Raw genomic sequence first — 8,524 nt, 5'->3', positions numbered from 1 at the left:
GAGAAAAGAAAGACTAATAATTAAAAGCAAATTGTAAAAATAAGTCAATCTATTAAAAGAAAAAAACAAATTCAGCAAAACTAGATTAAATCCAATAACCAGAAGAATGAGAACTGATACCTATGAAATCTCCAATAGAAAATTCCAAATCTTCTTCTGTGTTACGTCAGTGGGACCTGTAACACAGCATTGGTCTCTCAGGGGTGGGAGATGCTATCCAGGGAGAATGAATCAGTGGGTCATTCCACTCATACTCACAAGAATAGAAAAGTTAAAGGGACGTATCCCTGCCAATTCCCCTTGTTTGTGAATTCACAGGGCAAGAATTTGCTTAATTCTTTTGTGAACATCATACCTTTTTCCTCAACAGCCTCTTCTGGTTACAGTTTCAAGTAGTTCTTTTTCATTGTATAAAAAAAACATTTTCTGTTTTATTTTGTACAGATATGCTCTAACTTCCCCTTAGTTCTAGTACTGTGAGGTTTGGTGAATAAACAGTTCTATGTTTACCTTAATCTCATGATCCTGTAAATTTTGAATAAATCTCAGCCCTGTTAACCTTATTCTCTCCAAACTGAAAGTATCAGTCATTTTAGTTGTTCCTCTTAGACATCAACAGTTCCATATTGGCTATTTTGAGATTTATCAGCCAGCTCTTAATCCACCTCACATCTGCTTAAATTGATGCTTATTTCTAAAAACAGGACATCATCCATCACTAAATTCAAAGCTTTGTAAAAAATCCACATTACATATTTCCAGTTATAAACCATGTCCATATTTACATATGAAATAACAGGAAATTTTAATGGAATCTCCTTTGACAAGAAATGCCTTCCAAAAAATATTGGTTGACAACACTTCTTTTTCCTCTAATTCTTCAGTGATCAAATTGCCTACCCACTTTTCTATTTTCTAGGATCTCCAGATGTGTGAAAGCTTGCAATATTTCCTGGCTGCTTGGTGTTTAAGCTACTGATTTTTTTTTTAAATATATTTAAATTGCTTCGACACAATCAGAATGACAGAATGAGAAAAGAGTAACTCATACATCTTTATGGGCGGTAGGGGAGAGTGACCTTTTTTTTTTCTTTCTTAATTTGCTGTTTATAAACTTAGTGAAGTGCAGGGAACATATTAACCTGGGAAGCCCAGTAGTGGTCCTGAGATGTGGCAGAAATGAACCTTTCCCTGAGACAGAGTCCAGCCAGGATGCTTACCTGCCCTCAGGCACACCGGTTAGTTCTGGGAGGAAGACTCAAGGTGCCCCTGGGGTAGGGAGCCCCAGCACACTCAGGCAAACCTGATAACTGTGCTGTGGGACACATTGGGGAGAGCACCTGCCTTCAAACACAAACACAGTGGCTAATGAAACACCAGTGTCAGCTATACACACACATCTCTGGCTACGTTTCTAATGGGTTTGTTAAACACATCCTGATGTGCATCTCAGCAATCAAGCATCAAAATTTGCTTTCTACCACCACTCCCAAACTTGCTAATATCCTCAATTATCCCTGAGAGTGCCTACAGGGAAACTGAATCAGTCAGTCAAGAGTAGTAAAGAATGAGATGATTTCTTTTTTTACTATTTCCTCCATGTCTACACTTTGAACTATCAGAAACATTAAGTGTATCTTCTCTTTGAATTTTGGGTGGCACAATCTGTATTTTTTCTCCTCCTCCATTCCACAGTACAAGTCTTTATTTATAGGAAGTGTAATTATTAATCTCTTTGATCCTCGTCTAAGGTTGCAATTTAAAATGGAGTAAGCTTTATTACAACATTATACAAAAAAGACTTATAAAACCAAATTTGGAAAGGTGGACTCAAAATACAATAAAAGCAAGGGCAGTGATTTTCATTTTGTTGTGTTATTGATAGAAGCCACATAAATTTGAATTTTGAATACCTATAAAAGTGGGTTGAAAAAATTTTAAAACCCCCTATATTATATATTAATTATTGTTAATATTTTATTAAAATTCTGTTTGATCAAATACATTTGAAGTACTAGAGAAGTGCCCATTTGATTGCATCCATTAAAAAATAAACCTTAAAAATACTGTAATGACACAAATACACAGTACACTGAGTATTAAGAAATAGAGCTCTCATGACTCAACAAGGACAAGTTTACATCCACAACACATCAAAAAGGATGGTTTCTTCTCAGCTTTTGTTTTTATTTTCCCCACTATTAAATAGTTTTTGAGAAGTATATCACATCCTATTTAATTACTGATGAAAATGTTTTTCCATGGACAATCCTTCTGCTATACCAGCAGCTTGCTATCACACATCTGTAACAGATTTTTTGAATGGACCTATTTCAATATAGACCTCACCTTTTGTGTTTATCTCAGTCAGTTGGAGTGTCATTTTCTGCCAAATGCTAATCTTTGCTGTGTCTACAAATAAATGCAGTACACCAGTGCTACTCAAAAGATAAATGGAGCATGCTGAGTTTTCTGGACCTTCTATATATTTGGAGCTAAGAGGATCAAAGACCTCAAGCAGAAGAGAAGTTTCTGTGTGTAGGTACTTCTGGGAGAAGATCAGAGGACAGAAAGCTTAGTCGGTGTTTTACATCTAATATGGGAAGCTTTTTAAACATACAAGCATGTACCAGATCCCCGTAAAACACTGAATAGCATAATATGGCAGCTATATGAAATACAAGGACAAATAAGAAACTAAAGAGCCAGCTGTAACTACAATCTGTGAAATACATAGATTATTGTGCATAACTCGATCTACCTTTAGGGGAGAAAATGAAAAAACAATTGACAGAAGAAAAGCATGAAGTTAAAATATAAATAATTTTATTCTTAAAATGTACCATCTGTCTTCATCTTCATTTCATAAATACATTTTTATGGGGTTGCAGCTAGTGCAAGGTGAGAGTGGAACACACAGGAAGGACAAACTCCCTTTTCACAGGGAGCTGAATTCAAATGTGCCATATTCATGCTAGCTGCAACTTCCGTGTGAGCAAGTGGAACCTGTTTAAGAGAGAAAGAGATCCTGGAAGCAACACAAATACCAAAATGTCACACTATGGCTCTGAATTTAGCCATAACACACCTAGCCTGTTCTGTAGCAAGCATTGCAACAAAGATTCATTCTCGGTAACTCAGTTTTTCACCTGTAACACTAATTAATGTTTCATCCAATGTGCAGAGAGGTTTAATCTGATTGAATTCCAGAAAAATACTCATGTGGACCCACAGTTGGAGAATCAACTGGCTTGGAGGAAAAACATATGTTTCAGTACTTATAAATGATATTTCATCTGTCCTGGTTTAGTCTGAAAGATACCTAAGGATTGGCCAATGCTTGCAAAATTTGTGTGCAACTAATGAATATACTTTTTCTAAAAAGATTATGTGATGTGTTTATCTCTCTAGGTATCACATATGTGAATGTACTTGTGTATATATATAGTTATAGTATGTACTAGAATACCAATTTAGTGGAACACATTTTGCTATTTCAGTAGAATTATAGTTCATATTTATATTATTTAACACCAACTATAAACTCAAAGACATGGTGGAACATATTTATTAACCTAGACCTCTGTGTCCGATATTACTTATCAGAGGGTCAAATGGAAAAGCATGTAAGGGGAAAAAAGTGTAATCCAGTGTGCAATATCACATTTTTAACATAGATGATTTTGGAAAAGGTGTGTTCAGGTGGAAAAGATATCTCTAGACATTTTTCCTCTGGTGCGTGTATGAAATTCCTACTGACATTGACAAAGAGGAAAATTTAATCTACTATGTACAGAACAATGCATTAAGAAGTCATCACTGTAAATGAAATCACACATGGCTATTTAGCTGTGACAGTTTAGAGAAAGAATGTGTTCTATTTCAGCATCTCTGGAGAGGGGAAGCACGTGTCCTATCTCAGCAAGCTGATCTGAACACAGACAGTGTGACAACATTGGCAGCAGATGCCTTTGTATTCGCTTGCAAACTATCATCTCCAGAATAAATTATTAAAAGGCTTATCTGTTCTGAGAACGCTGTGAAAAAAAGAAGGGAAGGTTCTTTTTTCAGTCCTGACTCGTGAATTTTTAGTAATTTTAAACACGTTTAAAGACTGCAACATTTGTACAGCTATTCTTATTATATTAGTACTATTCTAGCAGAGCCCCTTCCTGCTCCTCAATAATGTCTCTCAAGATAAAATTAGGTTCTTGCACTTCAGTTCTGAAAGCTTTGCTGAGTTCACAGAATACTACTTTGTTAAATAAAATTTAAATAACTTAGCACTGATACTTTTTTTTCTACACCATTTGTTTAGTGAAGTAGAACCCACCTACAACACCAGATATAGGACAAACAACAATCACTCAATTGTGCAGTGAGCTGGTAGATGTAATCAAAATTGCCACCCAGAGAAAGTCAATTAAATAAAACAGGCAATAAAATATTTGGAATTTGCCTAGAATTAGGAGCCTAAGTTGATCACAAAGAATTGAAAATATTTTTACTATAATATGAATATTCAGATTTTATATTTAACTGGAATTGCAGCACAAACCAGAGCATAGTACTTCACAGTTCAGTGAAAGAGTACTGATTTAGGGTTGATTTAAAGGCAAGAATGTGAGCTAGCAAACAAAAACACTATTTCTTCAACAGTAAACTCTGTCTTGGAACAGCTACTACAGAAGGATCAGAGAGGAAGAACATTATTACACAACCTAATCTCCCTGTTCCCTGTTAGATGACGTTTTGAAGGAAAGTAGTTAAATCTAGCAAGGTTACTTTAGCAAGGTTAATTTAATAAGTTGCAGAAGATTTCATCAACATATCTTCAAAAGGATGATTCATAAAACAGCAGTGTAAAGCCAGTTATGGGCAAATAAACCAAAAAAAAAAAAAAAAAAAAAAGAAGAAGGAGGAAGAGGAAAGAATATTATGTAATTTTGCTGCAGAACCACATGTTAACCAATGGCTGGACAAGGGTGGGGCTCTCTGGTTAGTTCAAAGGCTTTTTAATCCCTCTTCCAGATGGAAGATGGAAGGAGAATATGGGGAATAGAAGGACAAGTTAGCAACTAAAATGACATCTAAGATGATAAAAGGCCATCACAGGCACAGCGTGTCATGGGTAAAGAGCTGGCAACAAGAATCTGTATGCAATAGGGCATTCTTGTGGTGAACAACAACCAGCAGAGCTCTCTGGCATACCATCAAGAGTGAGGAGCCTGTTTGAAAGTATTAGTACATGCCTGAAGTATGAATACATGCCCTGAGTGCCTGTGAACAGGGACCTCATTTAAAGCAAGCACAATGTACATCTTCTATAACTTCGAAAATAATACGATATCTGTCAATATGAGAAATAAGGTTAATAACTTCACATGTTCATTAATGTAAAGTACTTCTGGTGGAAAAGTTTTTTTTTCATTTTGTGTAGTGTACAAATTATTAACATATTTGAAAAAGGTAAACAGATTTTAACTCCTTTACTAGTGACTAAAAATATTTGGCCTGCAGGACTGGCTTCAACGAAAATTTCCTTAAATAGAAGAGAAGATAGAACATACTTAGAGCACTTATGCTTGCTCGAAGTTAGTACAGAGTATATAAGACATACAGAGCATATAAGCATTTATACTTGCTCTTAGTTGCTCTGTTCAGTCGCTGTACCAGTTGAAAATTTTGGATGAATCTCATCAGTTAGAATTAAGAATAAAACCAAGAATCTGTAAAAACTGGATATAAATACATCATCAACTTGACTGTTTGTCAAGGAGATCTGTCTCCTCTCAGTTCATCTCAATGTACGCCTTTCCTATTGAATTAGGAAATCATACTGAAAGCCTCTCTGGAATATCCACAAGATACCTACTTTTTCCCAAGGTTTGACTTCCTATGACAGCTGCCACCTGTTCTAAAGGAATGATGGTGAAACAGCTTACTGGATGGGAAGCAAATAATTTGGAAAAACTGGCTCTAGTTTATGGAAAAAAAAATGACAACAAAATACAATCATTCCTATTTTTCAGAATGAAATGGTTTTGACTTTCATCCAAACTTGACAGAAAGACAGAGAGTAAGGATGTTCATAGGCCCAAATAAACATGTATAACATTTCTCCTTTCAGCTAAGATTTCTTATTTCAGGTGTTTGGAAGGGCTCAAAAAATAGCTGATCTGGCCAGACATATACAGTAACAGGGGACCAAGAATAGATGCAGAAATCTGTTCTCTGACAAAATGTTTATTTGCATGCTTTACTATAAACATCTTAAGTTTAAAATTTATCAGAGTACACAAATTCTTCAATAAAAAAAAATTCTTTATCCTAGCAGGTTTTATTAATAGGAATTGATTTACTTAATGGATTAATATCTGTTGGATTATGTGCTAAAGGCTCATCTCAACACCTACAGAGTCACCACAGCAGGTGGGGGCACCTCAGTCAAGGGAACAAACTCCTGCTCCAGTTCTCCTGGGGTAGGAGACACACTGTGAGATGCAGTGTGAATATGTTTATTTGTGTATGCATGTAGATGCATACATGTGTACATGCATATGTGTATTGTATAGGTGTGCCTGCTGGGAACACATCTCAGCCTCACTGCTATCTGGACCTAGGGGCTGAATCTGTGGCAGCCTCACTTCTTTTGGGCTGCACCATTCAACAGCTCCCTAACTATAGCATTGTGTGGTTCAGCCTGTTTAAGTTACTGATGTTATATAGCTCTAAATCTAAAACTTGAAAGACTTTGGTAGGGTTGACTATTAACCCATGCAAAACTCTAATATGACTATTCTTGAACTAAGCAATTATAAGTGGATAAGCAAATGGAGCAACAACACATGCCTGCCATGAAGAGCACATATAGTGCATATACAGTTCCTTTCAACAGTTTGTTAGTGAATCTTGTGAAATCATATAAGACATTTACGGGTGAAAAGTAAAATATTTGTCATTGTGAGTGTTAGGTTTTCATCTGCTTCTGTCAAAAGTTTCATCTTAAGATGCTACTTATTTAGCTAGGGATAAGAAGTAGAAAAAAATGACTAGTGTCACCAAAGCTTGATAAAGTATTTACAAGTACTAAACAGCATAATGTGGGGGAAAGAAAAAAAAAAAAAAAAAAAAAAAAGAGGCATTTTCACTGTGAAACTGAGACATGACTTACAAACCCTATGTAGACAATGATAGAAATTCCTTTGAAAATTAAGTGGTCGGTGTCCAAGAAGTTCAATGGGAATTAACATAATTTGGAACATCCACAGCCTCTGCTTAGATATTGTTGCATGAAACATAAATATCTACACAGATGGTAAAGGCATCCTAAAATACATTTATTCCTAGAAACAGGACTGATACACAGGACAGACTCTCTCTCCTGTCCTGTGGAGTTCTTTCACCTTTCTCTTCAGTTTAAGAAGGGATGCTGCAGTAGATTAAATTCTAACTTAATCTATCATGGAAACTTTTATTTTCCCCAGTCATTTATAGACACACCTGGCTGTGGATGACATGCATCCAAAAAAATGATGAAATTTTATTATGCAACTACTATATTTTTATTAGAAAATCAGAAAGATTTTGAAAGGACAAATTGTAGCTGACATTATGATTTGAAAATGAAATTATACCTGTACCTGCCTGGAAGCAAACCAGACACCTTCACTATCACACTGCTCAAGTTTCTGTGAATGAAAGATAATGCATTGAGTTTTATGGTACCTTAATGACAGTTGATGCTGTTCAGTTTGGTACAGAATAAAATTTGATTATATCTCAGTTTCTCTGAAACAAATCCTAGATTTGGCAATGCGGAGCCTTTGACAGATAAGCTGTTGGACAAGGTCATTCAAACTGAAAAAAAACCCCATTACCTTACAGAGAGAGAAATTAATACACAGTGGAAAATATCTATCATTACGGGAGGTCTGTCTCCATGCTTCCCCTTGTCTAGGCAGAGCATAAAGCTATGCAGTCTACAGAAGGACTTAAAAAATACAGCAATTTGAAAACAAATCAATCAATACTTTTGATAGCAATTTTTAAAATTCTATTTGAAGGAGATAACCCGAGTAATATTTTTTTTTTTTTTTTTTTTATGAAAGCCTTAAAAAGTCAATAGGAAAATAAAAAAGGCTGCACAAGGCAAAAAAAGGTCAATGAGAAACTAAGCAGAACAATTTAGGATTTGGGGTTTTTTCTGAGTCCTTAACATCAAACTATCATTGAAAGTAAATTACAGAATAAGACATTCAGCTTCTGTTGAGAATTTATAGTAAAGTGATTTGTTCAACAAACTAGGCATAAATTTCTAACCTGTCTTACTTATGCAACATATTCTTTAATACTGACAAGTATTCAGAATCATAGAATCACAGAATCATCTAGGTTGGAAAAGACCTTGAAGATCATCTAGTCCAGTCATTAACCTAACACTGACCGTTCTCAACTACACCATATCCCTAAGTGCCAGGTCAACGTGACTCTTAAACACCTCCAGGGATGGGGACTCCACCAC

The sequence above is a fragment of the Strix aluco genome, chromosome Z (genome assembly GCF_031877795.1).
Source record: "Strix aluco isolate bStrAlu1 chromosome Z, bStrAlu1.hap1, whole genome shotgun sequence".
NCBI classification, from domain to species: Eukaryota; Metazoa; Chordata; class Aves; order Strigiformes; family Strigidae; genus Strix; species Strix aluco.
This window is presented reverse-complemented; position numbering follows the sequence as displayed.